Source organism: Saimiri boliviensis, chromosome X (genome assembly GCF_048565385.1).
Source record: "Saimiri boliviensis isolate mSaiBol1 chromosome X, mSaiBol1.pri, whole genome shotgun sequence".
Classification (NCBI taxonomy): domain Eukaryota; kingdom Metazoa; phylum Chordata; class Mammalia; order Primates; family Cebidae; genus Saimiri; species Saimiri boliviensis.
Genome location: NC_133470.1, coordinates 114,756,036 through 114,781,888, shown reverse-complemented (window position 1 = coordinate 114,781,888; position 25,853 = coordinate 114,756,036).

Sequence of the window (25,853 nt, the reverse complement as noted above, 5' to 3'; positions counted from 1 at the left end):
ATATTCTTGGTGTAAGACTGCTCCCCACCTCCACACATTTTTCTCTCTTTCTTACCCTTGTCCTTTAATTGATTTTAAAATGTTATTCTCTGGGGGATATAAATGCCATATTATGTCTTTTGGCTATCCATTGGCATTCTCTCTGTTGAGCTAGAGACTAATGAATGTAAGGAGTCACATTGTTCTTCATAGCATAATTTGTAGCAACTCATACTCATCTCAATTGATTGGAATAAATCATTAACTACATCCAAGTAGCCTTTGGCAGCCAGAATTGTGGCTCAACACTCACTGAGGGCTAGGGAGTTTGAACCTGTTAGAGGGTCTCAGACCATATCCCTATCTTAGACATTGTTTTGACAAAAGTCTTTAATTGACTTAATTATACAGGATTAATATGTGTAAATTCATTCCTGCACTTGGGAGGACAATTGGGTGTTTACATTAGGTTGCTGATGGCCTCTTAGCTCTAGCTATAGAGATGAAGAAAGATTGTCAGTATCTTGGGGCATGTTAATGTTAGCATCTGACATAATGCTGGATGTTTTCATCACATAACCACCTAATCCTTGTAGATAATCCAGGTTCCTGAGTTTATGGTTAGATGGTAGCAAAATAGTTACAATTGTGCTCATTGTGCTCAACAAGGCTGATGTGAGGTATATGGTCTGGGAGGTAGCCATATAAGTAGGTTGCTGGGAGCTCCAGATTCACAGTCTGGCTCTGGATCCTTATCTTCTCCTGTGCTTGTTCAACATCCATCTTCCAAGAACCTATCCATGCCTAATTCTTAACCCTGGTTGACCTACTTTTTTTGTCTGATTTCTTGACTCTTGATTGCCTTGCTTCTAGGCCCAGTGTTTTGGTGGCTGAGGCCTGACCTCACAAGCTTTCAAGCCTGTGGGTCTCCACACTTCAGTGAGAGCCACTCTGCTGATGATATGCTTTCTGCTTATATATTTTACAGACTGAACAGCTATGTAAGTTTTTTTTTTTTTTTCAGACTGGGGAGGAGGGAGAGTGCATGTTTCACTGTGAAAGAAAAGATCATTTTGAATATCACTGGCTTATATGGTGTGTAAGGGATCTTATCTGGTTCTGTTTTAGGAATGTAGTAGAGCCTCAAATGTTAGCATATTTAATATTTTCGATGTGGTTCTTTTGCTAAGATCCTCCATATCAGACTTAGTATATCAATTTCTGGCAGCATTTGGGAATGATAAGGATATTGTTCCTTGAGGACCTGTAGAGATACTTTTCAAGCATTGTCAAGTTATTTTGTTACAAATCTTTAAAAACTATCCTGAGTTACAATGGGACAGAATATTTATGATAGGCAAAAACCAGTAGTAAGATGAGGTGCATTTGTGAAAGCCAAGCCCTTCAACATGCTGGCTGTTTTACTTCTGCTTCTGCTGTCACAAAATGGCATTAATTGCAAGTCACAAAATGGCATTAATACTCAGAAAATTAATAATAGTGGCATCAGAAATGATCAGAGAACCTAACGATTGAATGACAATAAGAACATTAAAGTTCACGAGCTAGTGGAGGTGGAATACATTGAAAGTTTACTTTGTCTAAAGAGGGATATTAGGTATAATCGCTTTGCTCTTTAAAAATCAATACTCTAAATACCACAAGTTTTGCAGTCAGTTTGCTTGGGTGGAGTCAGTGGAAATTGAACACAATTCTCAGAAATGCTTTTAGTAGGTGATAGCTGGTGTAGGAGGAAAAATTGTGATGGGAAAATGTTACAGGGAAAAAAAGATGTTGTTTAAGGCTAAAAGTAATTCACTCTTAAAAGAAATTTGCATTTCATAACACATCTTCACCAATACATGACATGCTATCCTACATCTACTTTATAGATCAACTCTGTATTATTTTGGTCAATGAGCTAGTTGGAGCAGGTGAAAACAGAGCAGTCAAAGCGAGGAAATTAAATTATTTATCTGACTTTATATTATAATTTTAAAAGTGATTTCACCCTTACAGCTTTGTAGAAGACAGAAATGTTCTCTTAAAATATGTATTGCTGATTTTCAAAATGGTAAAGCTTTGGAGGCAAAGGTACTAAGTGGCACCGATTTAAACATCTTGGGGACTATTATATTCATTTAAAAGTTAGAATAAGAGAGTATTTTTCTTTAAAAAATAATATTCTATCACTCTCAAGTACACTTGATGCTACTGTTTATTCTTTCACTTATTTAACAAATTTTTGCATCTACATGCCAGGCACTTTTCTAAATGCTAGAAATACAGCAGTGAACAAAACAGAGAAAACTCTGCTATCATTGGGCTTGTATTGTAGTGGAGAAAGACAAAAACAAATAATTGAAATATGAAATACAATGTAAAATTGTAAATATTAAACAAATTTGCTTAATAGGGATCCCTAGAGGAGCTGCCTTAGTAAGTAGTTAATGATCTGTAATTTTCATATTCATTTGCATATGTTATTGGTGAACAACAGGCTGTTTCTAATAGTTGGTGGATAAGAAATACAAATATGCATTTTGAAATTTTATCTATGTTATTTTGTATACCAACCTTTTTTTCAAATGATCAGATTTTCACATTATTATGGTTTGAATTAATGAGGTTCTCTTACCCATCAGTCTATAGAATATATATTTGTCTTTTGTTTCATGGTATATTAAGGAAAAATCTTAACTCTCAACCTTTCCATTAGATCAAAGGTGAAATCTTTAAAACATGTAAAGAGTTTCTTCAGTTTGCTGAAGTAATAAGAAATAAAGGCAAATGTAATTTAGACAAGACTTTAGAAGATACATATTATTACTGTGATTAGAAAAGACAAAACTTAATTGCTTCTGTTGACTTTTGATTAGAGGCCAGAAGAGAATACTCTTTTTCATGTACAAATAAACCTTCAAAGTCTTTCTTCTGAAGTCTCTTTGCTTATCCCACAGCCATTGATTAAGCATACACTATCTGCAAAGCAAAGTTATTATTTTGAGTGTGTTCACTGTTTAGTCTTTCTGTTTAAGATAAAAGTAATTTACACATCACAGCTACAGTGTTATAATATTCTGTGTTTTTGTGTATACTTACTATTACCAATGAGTTTTGTACCTTCATGTGGTTATTTTGTGTTCATTAATGTTCTTTACTTCCTGATCAAAGTACTCCCTTTAACATTTCTTATAGAACAGGTCTAGTATTTATGAAATCCCTTAGCTTTTGTTTATCTGGGACTGTCTTTGTTTTGTCTTCATGTTTGAAGGATGGTTTTCACTTGATATACTATTCTAAAGTAAAAGTATTTTTTTTTTCTTCAGCACATTAAATGTGACAAGCAACTCTCCCCTGGCCTGTAGGATTTCCATTGAAAAGTCTGCTGCCAAATGTATTAGAGCACCATTATATGTTATTTGTTTTCCTTTATTGCTTTTAGGATCCTTTCTTTATCCTTGACTTCTAGGAATCTGATAATTAAATGCCTTGAGGTAGTCATTTTTGGGTTAAATCTGCTTGTTCCATAACCTTCTTTTATTTGAATATTAGTATCTTTCTCTAGGAAGTTTTCTGTTATTATTCATTTGAATAAACTTTCTATCCTTATCTCTTTCGCTGCTGCCCCTTTAAGGCCAATAACTCTTAGGTTTGCATTTTGAGGCTATTTTCTTGATTATCTAAATGTGTTTCATTGTTTTTAAGTTTTGTTTCCTTTGACTGTGTATTTTCTTTCTTTCTTTCTTTCTTTCTTTCTTTCTTTCTTTCTTTCTTTCTTTCTTCTTTCTTACTTTCTTTTTCTTTCTTTCTTTCTTTCTTTCTTTCTTTCTTTCTTTCTTTTTCTTTCCTTCTTTCCTTCTTCTTTCTCTCTCTCTCTTTCTTTCTTTCTTTCTTTCTTTCTTTCTTTCTTTCTTTCTTTCTTTCTTTCTTTCTTTCGAGATGGAGTCTCCCTCTGTTGCCAGGCTGGAGTGCAGTGGCACAATCCTGGCTCACTGCAACCTCCACCTCCCTGGTTCAAGTGATTCTCCTGCCTCAGCTTCCCCAGTAGCTGGGGCTACAGGCATGTGCCACCATGCCCTGCTAATTTTTGTATTTTTTAGTAGAGATGGGGGTTTCACCATGTTGACCAGGATGGTCTTGATGTCTTGACCTTGTGAACCACCCACCAAAGCCTCCCAAACTGCTGGGATTACAGGCATGAGCCACCGTGCAGGGCCTTGACTGTGTATTTTCAGGTGACCTCTCTTCCATGGCACATGTATACCTATGTAACAAACTTGCATGTTCTGTACATGTACTCCCAGAATTTAAAGTATAATAATGAAAAAAAAAGTGGTTAAGGTGGTAAATTTTGTCATGTGCATCTTCCCTCAATAAAAAAACTTGCAGAAATTATAAAAAATAAATAAAAGCTTCTTCCAAAGGGGGCATCAGCTGAGTCTTTTGAGGGTTTTCCTAATGCTCCAACAAGAGAATAATGAGTTTATTGCCTCACAATTGCTGCGCTCACTCCTCCCCAGCACCCAGCTGGTGATGCTGGAGTGGGGGATGGCTGGCATTGACAATTTAGGACTTTTTTCCATCTCTTCAGTGCCCCTTTCAGTAATACTTAGTGAAAATCAGATACTATGAGCGCTCACCTGATTTTTCATTCATTTGAAGATGTTTTTTCTTTGTAGATAGTTGTTAAATTGGTATTCGTGTTGAGGGAGCAAACAGTAGAGGTTTTTATTCTACCATCTTGCTCTGCCCCCCAAAGTCCAAAAATGTATTTATTTATTTATTTATTTATTTATTGTTTTTTTGAGACGGAGTTTCGCTCTTGTTACCCAGGCTGGAGTGCAATGGCGCGATCTCGGCTCACCGCAACTTCCGCCTCCCGGGTTCAGGCAATTCTCCTGCCTCAGCCTCCTGAGTAGCTGGGATTACAGGCACGTGCCACCATGCCCAGCTAATGTTTTGTATTTTTAGTAGAGACGGGGTTTCACCATGTTGACCGGGATGGTCTCGATCTCTTGACCTCGTGATCCACCCGCCTCAGCCTCCCAAAGTGCTGGGATTACAGGCTTGAGCCACCGTGCCCGGCTATGTTTTTATTTTTTAACTCTTGCTCTGAGATATAACTTTTCTTTTGTTTATATGTATTGTTACTTTAATATAGTTATGTTTTTGAAAAAAATGATAGAAGATACATATACTAAATTAGTTTCCATGCCTAGGTTAAGATTAGCTAATATTCCAAATCAACATAAACTAGGCACCAATATATACTTGCTGTCAGTTTCCCGAATTGCAAGCACAGTGCAAAGATCTAGATAAATAACTGATAAATAACTAACTTAAACACTTTTGCACTCATATCAAAAGATTGCTGTGACAGTTAAATGGGATAATATGTGTAAAACATTTAGAATAGCATCTGGCACATAGTAGGCCCTGTGTGTCTTTGTTGCTGATGCTATTACTGTTAAAAAAATCATACTACAGTATATTTGCATGTGTGCGTGTGTGTGTGTGTGTGTGTGTGTGTGTGTGAGGGGCTTGACTGTAGTTCAAAATATCTATAATTTGTTCTGTTTAGTACTACCCAAGATAGATTTCCTGGGGCTTAGATTTAATCAACAATTCTAAATTATCTTCAAAAATCCAAGAGAAACACATAACTATGTAAATATGAATAGAAGAATGATATAATATTCATTATTTTTAAATTCTATTAACATGATTTATTTGCATCTTACAACTATTTCCCTTTATAATCAAGTAAATGCCATTATACGTGTCATTATTTAACTAATACTCAATGTGTGTGGGTTGAAAACTTAGCTCTTTAGCATTTACTTATTCTTTAGCACTATGCTTACAATTTGGGAAACTGCTGTCAGGTATACATTGATGCCTAGTATATATTAACCTGGAAAATCAGCTAATCTCACCCTAGGCATGGAAATCTGATTTAGTACATGTAGTCTCTATAAATAACCCATTGTACGGATGAGAAAACTGAAGAATGTTAACAATAGTAACTCAAATTTTGCTGACTCTTGACTCTACGTACTTATATAAGGCCTCTAGCTCCTTGCAGATCTCCTAATTTCACTATTCCCTATCCTCTGACTATTATTTTGAGTGTCCAGATACAGCTTGTGAATCTACACAGCTTGTGTTGTGTGCTTCTGCGGGTACTTACGCTTCTGTGTTGTCTCTTACCTAGCACTAGTTTCTGGCTAGGTACTGTTGCCACTCTGTTAGTCAGTATAGTTTATTGTGTGCTTTGAGGAGAATGGAGGTACATTTTGCTTGTACTCTACTGACTCTTAGAAGGTGGCATTATTGCTTCATTATCCCTCAGGGAAAAAGAACAGTCTTCCGCTGGGTGCCACAACACTTTCCTTGGACACTATTGCTGCTTTTCTAGACAACTCCTCTAGAACACTGATAGTGGCAAAGGTGAACTATCCTTTGTGATAAAGAGACCCTTCTTTTTCTTTGTTCTACATGATTAGTGGAGTTCTGGAACAGTGTGTATATCTCTGAATGTACTACAACTTTTTATTAAAACAACATTTTGCAACTTTTACACATAATACTCTCTCTTTTCAGAGCTTAGATATGTTTCCGTGAAGCTGGGCCAAGGACAGATTTGAGTCATATGTTATATGTGGAATTACCACTGACTGCCTTCAGATGACTAAGATTTGTTGCCGGGTCGAGTTTTTGTCTTATCTCTCTTTCTCTCTCTCTCTCTCTTACTTCCTGTAGGGTGAATTTTCTCTTAATAGTCTCTTTGTCCCCCGGTTTATCCTTCCAGATTGTTTAAGGAGTTCTTAACCAACAGTTTAGGCTCAAGCTTGGCTTCTTTTCATCGACAAGAGACCACTTGGCTTTGCAGTTCCCAGTGTGCCCTCTTCAAGGTGTGAGTAATCAACAAAGATATAATCCTGCCTGCAATTTGATTTTTGTAAGAAGAAAGTGGTTTAAGCTGATGAAGAAGAACCAATAGGAGCTATCAAATTGTGCTGCCTAAATGCATTTTAACATTTCAACCTTTTCAAAGATTTTAATTAAAAAGAATGCCCATTAGTACCCACTGCTCCAGCCACTACTTCTTTTTGTTTTTGAGTTTATGCAACATATTAGTTTTTCATGAATTCTGTCAGCATGTTAGTAAGAGAATATTGTGAAAGTAAATAGCATTTTATCAAAATTAACCAGCTTTGCAAGGATACATTTCCATCTGGATATATTTTCAAAATGCATAGCTTCAAAGAAAACTCACCCTGTTGCTGAGATACAAATATACAAATATTTTATTTTCTAGTGATTGAGTGTTGGTAATGCTTGAATTTTTAAAATAGCATGCATTAGAGAATCTCTAATGTAGTTTCATGGGGGTAATTTCAGTAATATTCCAACCCTTGACGTTTTTTATGAGAAGGGTTGAGAGCTTAGGGTCAGATTTGTGTCATTTAGACTAATGCTCATGGAGCAAACCTTCAACAATATTGCTAAATCAAACTAATGTAATCAAATAGAGAATTCTTCTATTGTGGCCCAGTCAAATTTTCAAAGTTGACAAGTAAGATAAATTTAGAGGAAAGAGACTTTATTAGACAATATAAAAATAAAAGTCAGTCTTAAAGCTTACCAATAAAAAAAAGGCATTTCAGCTGTGCAAACTGAATACAGCTGAAACGGTAAGATCATTTCTTGTGTAGAACGGGAGACACAATTTTGTTTTGCTTCTACTGACATTTTGCTTTCTAGGTGTTAGGCACTGAGCTAAGTGCTTAAGATGGCTGAATAAAAGATTGTTTACAAATCTCTAACATTCTTTTAAAAAATACTTCTTTTAAGTATTCCTTAGTGCTCACATACATGTTTTAAAAATTGAAATTAGTTTAATAATTACAAAATGTGTTTACTGTAGAAAGATTAGGAAATATAGTCAAACAAAAATGTTTCTACAAATCACTGATAATTTTATTATCCACAAATAACTATTGTGTCATCTGGGTGAACATTTTCCCAGGAACATTTCCATACCTGTACTTCATTTTATAGGAATATATATATATATATATATATATATATATATATATTTTTTTTTTTTTTTTTTTTTTTTGAGACGGAGTTTTGCTCTTGTTACCCAGTCTGGAGTGCAATGGCGCGATCTCGGCTCACCGCAACCTCCACCTCCTGGGTTCAGGCAATTCTCCTGCCTCAGCCTCCTGAGTAGCTGGGATTACAGGCATGTGCCACCATGCCCAGCTAATTTTTTGTATTTTTAGTAGAGACGGGGTTTCACCATGTTGACCAGGATGATCTCGATCTCTTGATCTCGTGATCCACCCGCCTCGGCCTCCCAAAGTGCTGGGATTACAGGCTTGAGCCACCGCGCCCGGCCAGGAATATATTTCTAAAACAGCTTACACTCTTTCAAACTTTCCTCCTTCTTGACTGTACCATACTAATTATTATTTAGCTTCATAGTGATCACTCAAAGTCAGGATTATAAACATTAGTTGTTAGTCTATTTTTGCTATAGGAAGTCTTAATTCTAGAGTTCTAAGAGAGGCAGCCAAGGGGCTACTTTTAATCTAAAGAAGGATTTAGGACTCAGTGAGAGCAATACCACAATAGAGCAAGAGTGCAAATTTCAGGCATTATTCTGAATTATCTATGGATTCTCACTTGCAGAAATGGTCTTCCTATAGGAAACTTTTCTGATTGGTAGGATGTTTTGAAATAATGCTTTAGTCTCAAGGATGGGAGTGTGCATAATTATTTGAATAGGTTAGTTGAAGCAAAACTAGGCCATGAGTTTAACTGTTGTTACTAGTAGGCAGACTAGTTGATGGGTTATATAAGGTTATGATATGAAAGATACTGGAAAATATATCAAAGACATTTCTCCAAAGATCTCTCTTACCACCTACTTCAGTGATGTACAACACTCACCGTTAGAGCTACTTCCTTGGTACAGGACGTTAAAATCTCTGTAAAAATGCTAATATGTTATATAGGAGGGGAAATATCATCCTCCAGAAACATCTGAATTTGAATGAGTAATGGAACTCAGCAAATAGCACAGTGGCTGGCATATAGTTTGTATGACAACTAATTTTCTAATTGGATGTTGAGAAAGGACACAGAGGGTTTGACACAAGCTTGAACAAAATGGCCCAGAAAAGCATCAAACACAAAAACAGCTTCTCTTCTGTTCTCAGTTTATGGAATGCACAGTGTTCACAGCTTTTGGAATGGTGAACATTGCAAATAGAATAGATGAGGAAAAAGTGTTGTACCTTTTGCTACTCTGCAAATGGTATTTGGACAGAAGATCAAAATCCCTAATCCAATTTAATTGGATATTATTCTTGAGATGACTAGAGAAGAACTGAGTGTCTTTAAGGGTAAGGAAAGTTACCCAGTTTTCTAAATTGGGCTGATGTTATTGCCGTGTTTCAGCAAGGACATTCGCACCTAAGGGAATGAGGCAATAATTATTTGAGTGGTGAAAATAAGTTTCATTCTCAGTTGATTTATGGTTGACACTTCAGATCAAGAGTTTGCTCCTCTCCTTCCAGAGCACTCTGCTTACAGGAAAACTACTCGAGAGTAAAGAGTATAATGCTGAGTTGAGTAGTAAAGTTAGACTGCTTGGCTTGGGAGTCAGTGTCTATTTACCCTATCTGATGAACAGTTATCACCCAGAGAAACATGGCAGAGTATAGGATTCTGAAAAGCAAAGAAGCAATTTTTTTTTTTTGTTTTAATTGCATTTTAGGTTTTGGGGTACATGTAAAGAACATGCAAGATTGTTGCATAGGTACACACATGGCAGTGTGATTTGCTGCCTTCCTCCCCTTCACCTATATCTGGCATTTCTCCCCATGCTATCTCTCCCCACCTCCCCACCCCCTGGTCCCTCCCCCATTTCCCCCCAACAGACCCCAGTGTGTTGTGCTCCCCTCCCTGTGTCCATGTGTTCTCATTGTTCAACACCCGCCTATGAGTGAGAACATGTGGTGTTTGATTTTCTGCCCTTGTGTCAATTTGCTGAGAATGATGGTTTCCAGGTTCATCCATGTCCCTACAAAGGATACTAACTCATCATTTCTTATGGCTGCATAGTATTCCATAGTGTATATGTGCCACATTTTCCTTGTCCAGTCTATCATCGATGGGCATTTGGATTGGTTCCAGGTCTTTGCTATTGTGAACTGTGCTGCAATGAACATTCGTGTGCATGTGTCCTTATAGTAGAACGATTTAGAATCCTTTGGATAAGGACAAGAAGCAATTTTACTAACATTTGACAAAGAGGAAAGAAATTAGGCCCCTGGGATGCTCTCTTAGCTAGAAGTCAGGGTAGGATTCTGAGTATCTCTACATCCAGAAAGGAGAAAATTTAGGAAAGCTTGAAAGGAAGGAGATAGCAATGCAGCAAAAGATAAGACTGCTTCAGTATCACTTTACTATGGCCAGCACAGTATTCTTAGGCCCATGAGGTCCAAGAAAGGTAGGAGTTTCAGGAGCTTCCATTGGTTTTGTTTCTACTTTCTCTTCACATTGCTTGGATTTTACACTTTTCTCTATGTCCATTTGTATAGGCGAGAACATTTTGTAATAGCTTTGGATGAAGAAAATAACTGTAAGTGTTAAAAAATGTCAGGAAGTAAAAACTCAGTTAAAAATTTGTTTACCTTTCTGCCATCAGCTTTTCTTTTTATAGGGGAATAGTTATGAAAATTCCATTTGTGGTATGAATATCAGGAGAATCCCAATAAATGTAAAGTAATAAACTTTATTAGATGCTCAAATTTAATTTTTGCATTATTTTAGAAGTGCTCTTAAAAATGTGTGGATCTTGTATTTGGTGAGATACATATGAAAAAGATCTATGCATTCCAGGAAGCAGCCCTGTTTTAATTAAAAATGTCAGTCTAATTTGTCTTCCTCCCAGAGCTACCAGTGTTTTGCCTTTGGGCTGTTGTGTAGACTTGTGTATCATTTGTCTGAATATAAATAACTCTCATTTTCACACTTGCTTTTCTTGCCTAAATCCTGTGTAGGATTTAGACAACCTAAAATGGTTGGTTATAGAGGCAAATTAATTTCATATCTGGTGTGTGTATATATATGTGCATATATATATATATATATATATATATATATATATATATAAACTTGCAAACAGAAGACCATTTTATCTTTTGTGTGAATGAAAAAGAAAACATGATCATGTTGGGGGTCCCCATGAGCATTCTGCAGTAGGATGATTCACTAGAAGGACTGACAGAACTTATAAAAGCTGTTATAGTCATCATCATCATCGTGCATTACAATGAAGGGATACAGATTAAAATCAACAAAGGGTAAAGATGCATAGGGCAGAGTCCACAAGAAATGGGTATAGTCTTCCAGTTGTCCTCTCCCACTGGAGGGATGCAGATGACACTTAATTTTCCCTTCCCCGCAACCATGTGTGACAACATGGGAAAAGTGGTGTTAAACAGGGTAGCTCATCTAAGACTTGGTTGCCGAGTCAGTCTTGCTTTTCATGCTTATGTGGCTGACACCCAATGAAACCTTAGCTACTCAGTTTCCAGCATCTCTTTTTCCTTATCAAACTGATTCAGTGTGACCCAGGGCCCCAGGTGTTCATGACAAATCACATTGTTAGCATATTCTATCTGGTGTGTCCCAAGGTTCTGGGTATACAAAGACTTTTAATCAGGTAGCATATTTCAAAGGAACCATGCTGCCTTTGCCTTCAAAATGTTGAAGGCAAGTAGACAAACATTGCCTTGCCTCAAAGGTACATTTCTGTTTGTGTACATGTTCCAAGCCGGACTAAGTAATATTGTGGAGGCCAACAACAAAGGCCTCATTTGTGGAATAGCCAGTATCACCGGTACTATGTGCATTGTCACTGGAGGGCTGTGTGTCAATGTTTAAATACTTTATTGAATGGAAAGCATTACTTGGTTAACTATTTGTTTATCTGAGTAAATGTCTTTATCCTGTTATACAGCATATAATCTGGCAGAGAAGAAAACACCAGGGAATGATGAATGAACATTTTTATTGGGAAAACTGAGAACAAAAGTCTGGAGTAAAGAGTGGAATTCCCATGTGACCAGACATGGAAATTCCTGAGAATCAACAGGGTATTCTGAGGGCATGGTATATGGTGGAGAATATTCAATAAATATAAACTCAATATGAAAATATATTTCTTCAACTTCACAATTTTCTTGGAGGGCAGACTATGACGATATGATATGATTTTTGTCCTGTGTTTACTTGTAAATTCCACTTGGTTTCAAACATTTAGAAGAATATAACGAATATATAGAATATATGGGTATCCATAGCTTATATCTAAGACTTGTTACTTTTAGTAACAAGATTAATTTCAGACTCCACCTGTGGGTAGAGCAGGGGCAGGATACAGTGGTGGGAATTTAAAGCAAAGCCATGGCACTGATTGCTAAAAGGTGAACTGTACTACAGGGTAACAAACTGGATCTTATTCAATATAGAGCAAGGTTTAGTATAAAGACCAGTTTATACTTGTGGTATCAATGTAAAATTTTAGATCTAGAAATTTAAATTATCCAGCAAATATAAATTTTTTATTCAAATGGTATTTTAAAATGATACTGAGTCCTCTGTGATTTGGATACTAAATTTATTAAAAGGTTCATTTAAGGAGCATGTAGCAAACATAGATCTGCATGAACTTGGTCCTTTAATATTAATAGCAATGGCTGAACATGTTTAATGAGCAGACAACTTTATAGGAATAAAATGTCAAAACAGTAAGTTCTACTAAAACAATTTGAAGCTGAACTAGGAATTCAGTTTTGTGTTTGTCTTTTCCAATTTGTGGAATATAGATTTTTTTTTGTACTTCAGGTCCTGCCAAATTGGTTGCATAAAAGAACATCCTGTATTTTTCAGTAATTAATTTTCAAAATTGTTTCAGATTTTGTTCAAGAGAAATTGATTTCATATTTGTTCTGTCTTCCAAATGTGTTTTACTTTCATACTGTACAATTCAAAGGCTGTGTAACTTTTACTTAAGTAAGGAGCCACCTAATTTTAATTATTCTTCTCTCTGTTTTTTCTCTTTTATTTTCTGCTGCTCTAATTTTTGCTCTCTGACTCTCTCCCCTGCCACCTTTTCTTCCTATGTTCATCCATCCATCCATCTATCCATTGAATAATTATTTAACATCCTCCAATTTACAAGTATAATACTAGTTACCAGGGGCACAGGGATGAGTAAAGCTCACATCTTTTCCTTAAGAATTGCTACATCTGCACCTATTCAGTGTTGTCAGTCTTAACTTCTTGGGATTGCAAAATATTTACTAATTGTAGCTTTATTTCTCTGATAATTGATTATGTTGAGCACCTTTTCAAGTACTCATTGACCATTCAAATACTTTATTTCGTGAAATGTCCAGCTCTTTGGCTAATTTTTATTGTATGGTGTGTATCTTTATTAATGCATTGTAGGAGTTCTTTCAAAGTTCTGGTTACAAGTGTTTTCTCAGATAATAGGCAATGAAAAAATATTTTCCATTCTGTGGCTTTACTCTTTTTTCCAGCTTTATTGGGGTATCATTGATTGATAAATAAAAATTGTATATGTTAAAGGTATACAACATAATGCTTTGATATATGTATTGTGGAATAATTACCACAATCAAGCTAATTAACATATCGATCACCTTGTATAGTTGCCTTTTTTGGTGAGAACATTTAAGATGTAATTTCTTAGCAAATTTCAAATATATAATACATTATTAATTAATGTCACCATGCTGTACATTAGATATCCAGAAATTATTCATCATATAACTTAAAATTTATGCCATTGGATGGACATCTTCCTATTTTCCCACTATTCCCAGTCCCTGATAACCACTATTCAACTCTCTGTTTTGGTGAGTTTGACTGTTACAGATTCCACATATAAGTGACATCATCAAGTATTTGTCTTTTTGTGTCTGGCTTATTTCACCTAGCATAGTGCCTTCTAGATTTATTCATGTTGACTCAAATAGCAGGATTTCATTTTTGTAAAACCTAAATAACATTACACACACACACACACACACACACACAGACACACACACACACACACACACACAGAGAGAGAGAGAGAGAGAGAGAGAGAGAGAGAGGTTTAGTATCCCTTATCTGGAATAGGAATGCTTGGGACCAGAAGTGTTTTGAATTTTGAATATTTTCAAGTTTTGGAATATTCACATATACATAATGAAATATCTTGAGGATGGTCCCAAGCCCAAACACAAAGTTCATGTATGTTTTATGTATACCAGTATAAATAACCTGAAGGTAATTTTATAAAATATTTTCAATAATTTTGTGCATAAAACAAAATTTTGACTGCAAGCTATCACAGGTTAGGTGTGGCATTTTCCACTTGTGGTATCAAGTCAGCACCCAGAAAGTTTTGAATTTTGGAGTATTTCATAGTTTGAATTATTGGTTTAGTGATGCTCAGCCTGTACCACATTCTTTATCCATTCATTTGTTGTCAGGCACTTAGGTGGTTTCTATATCTTGGCTACAGTGAATGATGATACATTTAACAAAGCAGAGCAGATATCTCTTTAAAATAGTGATTTCACTTTTTATATATATCCAGAAATAGAAGTGTTAGATCATATAGTAGTTCTATTTTTAATTTTTTGAGGAGCCTCTGTACTGTTTTCCATATCATCTGTACCAATTTATATTCCCATCAAGAGTGTACAAGGTTCCTCATTATTCACATCTTCATCAATACTTATCTTTTAGCTTTTTTATAATAGCCATCTTAACAGGTGTGAGGTGAGATACCCCATTGTGGTTTTGATTTGCATTTCTTGGATGATTAGTTATGAGTATCCTTCAATATACCTGGTGGCCCCTTTTATGTCTTCTTTGGAAAAATATGTATTCAAGTTATTTGTTCATTTTTTAATTGGAATATTATTTTTGTTATTGAGGTATCTGAGTTCCTCATATATTTTGGAGATATCAAATTCTTATCAGATACATGGCTTGCAAATATTTTCTCCAATTCCATAGGTTCCCTTTTCTTTCTGTTGATTTATTTTTTTGCTGTATAGAAACTTTTTAGTTTCATGTAGTCTCACTTATGTATTTTTGCTTTAGTTGCCTGTGCTTTTGGTGTCATACCCAAAAAATCATCACCCAGCCTGATGTCAAGGAGCATTCCCCCATGTTTTATTCTAAGAGTGTCAAAATTCAAGTCTCACATTTAAAAATCTTAAATCCATCCTGACTTGATTTTGTCTGTGTGGCAAAGTTAGAGTCCAATTTCATTCTTTTGCATGTGGATGCCCAGTTTTCCTAGCAACATTTATTGGAGAGACTATTTTTTCTCCATTGTGTATTCTTGGTGAAGATTAGTTGGCTGTATATTTGTGGCTTTATTATGTTGCATTCTATTCATTGGTCTATGTGCTTGTTTTTATGCCAGTACAATATTGTTTTGATTATTACAGTTTTGTTATATAACTTGAAATCAGAAAGTGTGATAATCCTAGCTTTGTTTCTCTTACTCAAGGATGCTTTAGCTATTCAGGGTATCTCATATTTCCATACAAATTTCAGGATAGTTTAGTGTATTTATGTGAAAAATACTATGGGAAATTTGATAGGGATTGCATTGAATCTGTAGATTTCTTTGAGTAGTATAAAGTACACATGTTCTAACCCAATGCAAAGAAGCTAAGAACCATGATAAAAAGTTACAGGAGATGCTAACTAGAATAACTTGTTTAGAGAGAAACATAAATGACCTTATGGAGCTGAAAAACACAGCACAAGAACTTTGTGATGCAAACAGAAGTATAAATAGCTGAATCAATCAAGTGGAAGAAAGAATATCAGAGCTTAAAGACTATCTTGCTGAAATAAGGCAGGCAGACAAGATTAGAGGAAAAAGAATGAAAAGGAATGAACAAAACCTCTGAGAAGTATGAGAGTATGCTAAAGCTACTATTGATAGGAGAACGTGAAACAGATGGGGAGAATGAAACCAAGTGGAAAACAATTTGGTTTTTTATCATCCAGAGAACTTCCCCAACCTAGCAAGACAGGACAAAATTCAAATTCAGGAAATACAGAGAGCCCCAGTAAGACACTCCATGAGAAGATCAACCCCAAGACACATAATTATCAGATTCTCCTAGGTCAAAATGAAGGGAAAAATGTTAAGGGCAGCCAGAGAGAAAGGCCTGGTCACCTACAAAGGGAAGCCTATCAGACTAATAGTGGACCTCTCAGCAGAAACCCTACAAGCCATTAGAGAGTGGGGGCCAATATTCAATATTGTTAAAGGAGATAATTTTCAACTTAGAATTTTATGTCTGGCCAAACTAAGCCTCATAAGTGAAAGAGAAATAAAATGATTTGCAGACAAGCAAATGACAAGGGAATTTGTCACCACCAGGCCTTCCTTGTAAAAGCTCCTGAAGGAAGCAATAAATATGGAAAGGGAAAATGGGTACCAGCCACTGCAAAAACACAGTGAAAAAGAAAGACCAATGACACTATGAAGAAACATTTTCAACTAGTTTGGAAAATAACCAGCTATCCTCATGACGACAGGTTCAAATTCACACATTCAACAATACTAATCTCAAATGTAAATGGGCTGAATGCTCCAGTGAAAGACACAGATTGGCAAATTGGACAAAGAGTCAAGATCCATCAGTGTGCTGTACTTAAGAGACCCATCTCATGTGCAAAGACACACAAAGGTTGAAAATAAAGAGATGGAAGAAAATTTACCAGGCAAATGGAAAGCAGAAAAAAGCAGGGGTTCCATGCCTAGTTTCTGACAAAGCAGACTTTAAAGCAACAAAGATTAAAAAAGACTGAGAAGGGCATTACATACTGGTAAAGGGATCAATTCAACAAGAAGAGCTAACTATCCTAAATTTATATTCACCCAATGTAGAAACACCCAGATTCATAAAAGAAGTTCTTAAAGATCTGCAAATAGACTGAAACTCCCATACAATAATAATGGGAGACTTAAACACCCCACTGTGAATGTTAGACTGATCATTGACACAGAAAATTAACAAGGTTATTTAGGACTTGGACTTAGCCATAATAAAGCTCTCTAAGTAAGGAAAAGCCTGGAAACCAATGGCTTCACTTCTGAATTGTACTGAACATTTAAGGAAGAACTAATACTAATCCTACTCAAAATATTCTGAAAAATAGAGGAGGGAATCCTTCCAAACTCATTCTATGAGGCAAATATTACCCTAATGCCAAAACCAGATAAAGACAAAAAAAAAATAAAGCTAAAGTACAATATCAATAATGAACACTGATTTAAGAATTTCCAGAAAAATATTCACAAGCCAAATTAAACAATACATGACCAGTGGTATTTATCCCTAGGATGCAAAGATGGTTCAATGTACACAAATTAATCAATGTGATATATCAACAAAATGAAGGACAAATCTGCATGATCATTTCAATTGATTTTAAAAAGCATTTTATAAATTCAACACCTCTTTATGATAAAAACCCTTAAAAAACAGAGTATAGAAGGAACATATCTCAACATAATAAAAACAATGTATGACAGACTCACAACTAATATCATTTTGAGGAGGGAAGAACTGAAAATATTTTCTCTAACATGCAGTAAATGATGAGGATGCCCATTTTCACCACTGTTACTCAACATTATACCAGAAATCCTAGCTGGAGAAAGAAGAGAAGAGAAATATATAGTAGGCATTCAAAGTGGAAAGAAAGAAATCAAATTATCCTTGTTTGCAAATAATATGATCTTATATGTTGAAAAACCTGAAGATTTCAGCAATAAAAGATTGGAACTGATAAACAAATTCAGTAAAGTTGCAGGATACAAAACCAACATACAAAACTCAGTAGTATTTCTATATGCTAACAATAAACAAACTGAAACAGAAATGAAAAAAAAGTAGTCCTATTTATAATGGCAACAAATAAAATTTAGTGCCTAAGAATTAATTTAATTAAAGAAATGAAATATCTCTATAATGAAAACTACAAAACACTGATTAAATTAAAGCAGATACCAAAAATTGCAAAGATATTTTACGTTCATAGATTGGAAGAAACAATATTGTTAAAATGTGCATATTACCCAAAGAAATCTACAGATACAGTGCAATACCTATTAAAATACCAATGACATTCTTGGCAGAAATAGAAAAGAACAATCCTAAAATTAGTATGGAACCACAAAAGAGCTGGAATAGCTAAAGCTATTCTAAGCAAAAAGGACAAAACTGGAGGAATTACATTACCTAACTTCAAATTGTACTACAGAGCTATAGTAACCAAAAGAGCACAGTACTGAATAAAACAGATACATAGACCAATGGAACAGAATAGAGAACCCAGAAAGAAACCCACACACCTACAGTAAAACCAGTTTTGACAAAGGTGTAAAGAACATTTATCGCAGAAAGGACAGTCTCTTCATTAAATGGTGCTGGAAAAACTGGATATCCATATGCTGAAGAATGAGACTAGATCACTATCTCTCACCATGTACAAAGATCTAAATGAATTAAAGACTTAAATCTAAGACCACAAACTATGAAACTACTACCAGAAAACATTATGGAAACTCTCCATAATGTTTTGGTCTAAACAATGATTTCTTGAGTAATCCACAAGCACAGGAAAGAAAAGCAAAAATGGATAAATGGGATTTTCTCAAGTTAAAAAGCATCTGTACAGCAAATGAAACAATCAACAAAGAGAAGAGATAATTCACAGAATGAGATAAAATATTTGTAAGCTACCCATATGACAAGGGATTAATAACCAGAATATATAAGGAGTTCAAACAACTCTTTAGAAATAAATCAGATAATTCAAATAATAGACGAGATTTGAATAGACATTTCTCAAAAGAAGACATACAAATGGCAAACATGCTTACGAAAAGGTGCTCAACATCACTGGTTACTAGAGAAATACAAATCAGAGCTACAATGAGATATTACCTCACTCCAGTTAAAACAATACAGACAATAATAGGCACTGATGAGGATGTGGAGAAAAGGGGACTCTCATACACTATTAGTGGTAATGTCAGGTAGTCAACCACTATGGAGGAAGGTTTGGAGGTTCCTCAAAAAACTAAGAATAGTCTTACTATATGATCCAGCAATTCCACTGCTGGTTATGCACTCAAAGGAAAGAAAATCAATGTATCTCTAAGAGATATCTGCACTTCCATGTTTGTTGTTGTACTGTTTACAATAGGTATGATTTAAAAGCAACCTAAATAAAATGTGGTACTTATACACAATGGAGTACTATTTAACTAGAAAAATGATTGAGGTTCAGTCATTTGCAAAAACGTGGATGGAACTGGAGTTTATTATGCTAAGTGAAATCAGCCAGGCACAGAAAACAAACATTGCATGCTCTCACTTATTGGTGGAATCTAAAAATTATAACAATTGAAGCCATGGAGATAGAGAGTAGAAGGATTGTTACCAGATGCTGGGAAGAGTTGTGGGAATGGGTTGGTGGGAGTTGGGAAGGTTAATTGGTACAAAAGAATCACCTGAATGAATAAGGCCTAATTTTAGATAGCACCACAGGGCGACTATAGTCAATACTAATTTAATTTTACATTTAGAAATAACTAAAAGAGTGTAATTGGATTGTTTATAACACAAAGGATAAATGCTTGAGGGGATGGAGACCCCATATTTCATGATGTGATTATTATGCATTACATGCCTGTATCAAAAAATCTTATGTATTTTATAAATATTTACACCTATATACCTACAAAAATTAAAATTTAAAAAATTGAAAACAAAATAAAATCAGTATTTTGACTTCTTTATCCGAGATTTCTTGAATTTATTTTATATTTTGATCCATTGCTGGAAAATTATTGTGTTCCACTGGAGGTGTAATATTTTCCTTGCCTGTTCACATTTCCTCTTGCCTTACCTTTGTATCTGAGAATCTGGTGTGATAGTTGCTTCTTCCAATTTTTTTGAATTTATTTTCATAAGAGAGGACTAATAGATATAGATAGGTAGGGTACTTCGGCTTTGATTTAGGGTATATGTAGTAGTATAATCTCTGTATAATTTTTTTTAGTTATAAATAGCATCAGTGTTATTTTTGATTTCCTCAGTGGCTTAGGGTACAGTTATTAATAAAGTTATTAATTACTAGTAAAGACTATAGTGAAGTTTTCCTGGGTTTAAGATGCCAGGTGGGTCAATTTTTGCACTCCACTGGTTGCAGGGGTAGGTTAAATATGACTGTTCTTGGACCACAGGGTGGCTTATAATTACACTTGTGTTAGTGGGTTCTGGCAGGATGATTCTTGGTCTTCCATGTGACTTTTTGGGGTACCCAGTGATGGTCTTGGCATGTGGTGGTTTCTGGGATTTCTCCACAGCAGGTGTGATGTGGATGATTGCAGTAGTGGTCACAGAGCAACCCACTAGTGCACAAGAATTGTGTACTGGTTTTGGTGGTGGCCTTGGCAGCTTGGGTATGCTAGTACCATTGTGTGCTGGTGGTAGGTTTGGGTGTATTCCAACCGTGGTGGTATCAGCAGGTTATGTCAACCCAAACTCAAACCTGGGCAAGAATGTTCAGTTGCCAACTGTGATGGACTGACCTGGGCAATCCCCAGGCCCTTGGAGAGTTTGCTCAAGTAGTGGGGAAAGGGGACTGGGATAGCAAACCTGTCCTCAGGCACCTTGGTAGTAAATTCAGGCAATGGCTGTGATAAGCAGTGGCAGTGTGGTTTCTAGGTTGTTGATGGGATGCTCAGGTGTGGGTAGTAGTGGCTGTATTGTGAGCTTGCCATTTGGGAGGTCAGGGCCACTCCCAGTGTGTGCAGGGTAGGCAGGTAGTTGTGGCAAGTGTGGTTTTCTTGCACCTTGGTTCACATACCAGTGCCTGTGGGATCTGTTCTCAAGGTGCATGAGAGTTCTCAGCCTCTCCTCTTTCTCCTTTGCTTTTTGGTAGCAGCGGCAGTGTTAGCCTCAGCCCTATGGTAGGATGTAGATCTTTGGAAACTGAGCTCTCAGAATGGTACCAACTGTGTGACTGCCATGAGGGAAGGGTTACTCAGTGGGAGCACTATTGTATGCAATTTTGAGGAGTTATTTGGGCAAATAAGAATATTTTTAAAACTAGCAAATTTCTACTTTGTATAAGCGTGTATTAGGCAGCTCCCTCTATTAGTCTTATGGCCTGTGGAGGTCAAGGGGATCTCTCATAGCTAGGACTCTACAAGTCCATTATGGGAGTGTGGAGCCCTGGGCAGCTGTCACTTACCCTTACACCACATCTAGAATCTTCACTTGGCTCCAGCCATTCCCAGCCAAATACAGTGCCTCACTTTTGTCTGCTTCTTAGTCTTCAGTGCTTCCTGTAACTTCTCTGCTGAATCCATGTTTTCTCTCTTAGATGATATATTCAATATGTAAGTATCTCCTTGCTATTTTGCTCCTTTCCATGGAAGAAGTGAATACTAGCTGCATCTAGGCAGCCATCTTGAATTTACTTTCATAGGAAACTTTTTATTACAGTTTCAATTTCATTACTCATCATTAGTTTGTTGAGATTTTCTGTGTCTTTATGGTTCAATTTTGGTAGGTTGTATGTGTTCAGGAATGTATCCATTTCTTCTATGTTTTTCATTTTGTTGACATACAGTGGTTCTTAACAGTCTCTAATAATTCTTTGTATTTCTGTGGTCTCAGCTGTTATGTCTTTTTTTGTTTCTGATTTTATATATTAGGGTCTTTTCTCTTTTTTATTTATTAATCTACCTAAAGATTTGTCAATTTTATCTTTTCCAAAACAACTTTTCGTTTCATGCATATTCTGTATTTCTGTCTCAATTTTATTTATTTCTGCTCTGATATTTATTATGTATTTCCTTCTTCTAATTTTGGATTTGGTCTGTTCTCAGTTAACTAGTTTCCTGAGGCGCATTATTAGTTTTTTTATTTGATTTTTTTCTTTTTTATTTGATATAGATGTTTATTGGTACGTATTTCTATCTTAGTACTACTTTTGCAGTATCTCCTAGTTTTTGATATGTTGCGTTTCCAATTTTATTTGTTACAATAAATTGTAAAATTCTCTTCTTAATTTCTCCATTGAATAGTCATTCAAGAGCATATTGTTTAATTTCCATGTATTTGTGTATTCGCCATGATTTCTTTTGTTATTGATTTCTAGTTTTATTCCATTGTGGTCTTAAAAAAATACTTGATATGATTTCTATTCATTTGAATCTGTTGAGACTTGTTTTGTGTCCTAACATGTGGTCTATTCTGGGGAATGTTTGATGTGCTGATGAAAAGAATATATATTCTGGAGCAGTAGGGTAGAATGTTCTGTAAATGTCAGTTAAGACTATTTGGCTTAGTATGTAGCTTAGCTCTGTGTTTCTTTGTTGATTTTCTGTCTCAATGATTGGCCCATTACTGAGAGTGAGATGTTGCAGTTCCCTATTATTGTTTTATCATACTCTCTCTGTTAAAATCATCAGTTGAGGCCAGGAGTGATGGATGGCTCATGCCTATAATCCCAGCACTTTCAGAGGCCTAGGGGGGTGGATCACCTGAGGTCAAGGCTTCAAGACCAGCCTGACGAAAATGGTGAAACCTTGTCTCTACTAAAAATAAAAAAATTAACCAGGCATGGTGGTGGGTGCCTATAATCCCAGCTACTTGGGAGGCTAAATCAGGAAAATCACTTAAACCCAGGGGGCAGAGGTTGCAGTGAGCCGAGATCAAGCCACTTTACTCCAGGGTGAGTGAAAGAGTGAAACTCCATCTCAAAAAACAAACAAATCATCCATTGAATTCCTAATTTTGGTTATTTATTTTATTTTTAGTTCTAGAACTTTTTATAGGTTCGGTTTTCTCCAAATAGTCATAATATTTTCTTGAATATACTTGTCATTGGTATTTACAAACCCATGTCTGATATCTTTATTATCTTTATTTTCTGATTTTTTTTTTAATCATGTTGTCTTATGTCCTGGTTTGTGTGCTCATTCTTTTATTTAGTGTTGGGTATTGTATAAAAAAATTAAAGAAATTATTTGAGCCCTAATATGACATTATCTTTTTAAAGAAAAGATTACTCCTTTTCTAAACTGGCCAATGATGGCCATGGGAACTCACAGTACTGTATCATCTTAATCAAATTTAATTGATTGCAAAGCCTAGTCCCTGAGAACTGGTGTAATTTCAGACTATCCTTATTTCTAGGACATAAACCATTGTAAGCCCAACCAATTCTCCCACCATAAAATCTTGACTTCAGTTTTTCTCCCCTAACCTCATCAGACTTTCAAAATCATTGTTTAGTTTATTTAGCCTCTTAGAGGCCTATTCCAGAATGAAAGATCCAGGTAACCTGTCTTGGTTTCCTTCTTTTGTATCTTGGCTCCACAATGTTTTGTCATGTTTTTTGTTTTCTAATTCCTTCTCAGTCTTTTAAAAGATTTGTGCCAGGTTTGCTAATTATTTCAAGGGAAAGTTGGTCCTTATTACCCCTTGTTGCCTAGTTCACCCTTATACAAAGTAGAAATTTGCTAGTTTTAAAAATATTCTTATTTGCCCAAATAAACAAATTTGCAACCTTTTGTGAAATCTCCAGTCTTTTCGTTGGGAGTTTAGTTATCCATGAAATCCATTAGTTTAGTGGCTACTGATTAAAGGGACATAAAAGAAATAAAAGTATAGGTCTCTGTGATCAAATAGCTTTCTATGTAGTTAGGAGATAATATTTAACATGGGTGAAGCAATTAGTGGCTTATAGAATATGGAATTTATGCCAGGCTTTGATTGGGTAGTACAGCTTCAAACAGCAGTTATGAGTTCACATAGAAGATAGGGCTAGAGCTAGGGTTTGAAAATAAGGATAGTCAGAGAGAGGGGGAAGGGCGTTTCAGGCAGGGAACAACATAAGCTAAGGTTTAATCATCATTGAACTGATTTAATTGATAACTTGATGACTGAGTAGTTTATCCCTTAATCTGTCTTCCCCTTGGATTATTGTTGATACTAATCAGACTGTGCTGAAAGCTTGGGAATTCATTGGAGCACACTGTGATACATGTGTTAATTTGACTGCCTATGATTCCTTTAGCAGACCCAGAAGTGCAGCTAACATGCAGGTGATTCTATAAAGTCTGCATAGTCCCTCAGCTGGATGTTTTATAATCAGCCCTACCTCAGGAGAACCTCAGCTAATCCAGCTATTTTCGTCTGATGCTCAGTTGGAGAAATCTCTTGTATTGAGTTCCCTGCCTTAGTACTGGAGTGAGACATTTGTGGCTATAATTCTAAAGCATAAGCCACACTGGTAAAGATTGAGAAAGACCCACATTATACTTTCCTATTCATAATTCTGATCTCACCTGGCTAACGTGACTGCTTTTTAGAGTTTAATATTTTCTCTATGAATTTGCTTAATATGAATGAGGCATCTTTTGCAACTGCTAAAGGCATGAAGCCTCTATTTTTTAGATACTCAATGAGTCTGAATTTCTGGTGGTGGTGGTAGGGACCAGCAAGGTCGTATAACGAGTATACATTTTACTTCATAAACTCAGGTATGCAATAAATATTTTATATGTTTTGTTTAAATCAAGTTTAATCTACCATGAGCCCCCAATTTATTAGGCTGATTAGAAACTCAGTGTCGTTTATTGTTTTTACTTCCTCCTATTTCTCTACCTTCTGCACTGTGCAATCATTCTGGAATTTAGTACAGAACATGTAGAGAGGACTCCTTTTTTTTTTTTTTTTTGAGACGGAGGCTTGCTCCGTCACCAGGCTAGAGTGCAGTGGCAAGATCTCGGCTCACTGCAGCCTCCACCCCCTGGATTCTCCTGCCTCAGCCTCCCTAGTAGCTGGGACTACAGGCGTGCACCACCACACCCAGCTATTTTTTTTTTTTTTTTGTATTTTCAGTGGAGACAGGGTTTCACCGAGTTGGCCAGGGTGGTCTCGATCTCTTGACCTCGTCATCCACCCTCCTTATCCTCCCAAAGTGCTGGGATTACAGTCATGAGCCCCCATGCCCGGCCAAGAGGACTCTTTGTTCTTTGGTTTATACTGATCACCACTGACATACTTCTTGTCCAAGCCAGCACCAATTCCTTGAAGGTAAGTTCCACTGTGGCTTCCATGGATTTGTGCCAAGTGTTAGAGCTCCAGTGCTCAGGATTTATCCTTTTTGGATATTACTATACGCCAATTGTCCTGTGAGGTCCTGCCATTATCCCATGGTTCTGTGAAGGAAAGGGGATCTAAACATGGTTCCCTCCTTACTCTTTTAAAATCATTTATTTTTTCAGAGGCAAACATGAAAACATAATGGCAAGTATTATGAAGTTGCCTCAAAGCAATGCTACCAGTAGACATCTTTTTCTTCTATTGGGTGAAAGGGGGTTGTGGGAATCTAGCAACTACAGGAAGTATTGGGGCAGAGGTTGAACCTTCCAACCATTAGTTGATTTGATGGTCACCTATTTGGTTTCAGGCCTTAAGCAATGAATAAGGCCTGGTCTATACCTTCAGGCAGATTTTATTCAAACAGAGAGTGAAGAATATAATAGAAAAGGGGGCCCTTTATTACTACTGACCTCATTTCTGAGGGTAACACCTTAAATCTCAGCTCTCAAATTTCCTTTTTCCATTTCCTTGGTAAGTATGAGTCAATCAGTCTTTGGAGGTGCTTGGCCTGTAACTGTAGGAATAGATGAGTGTGTCTATTTTTAT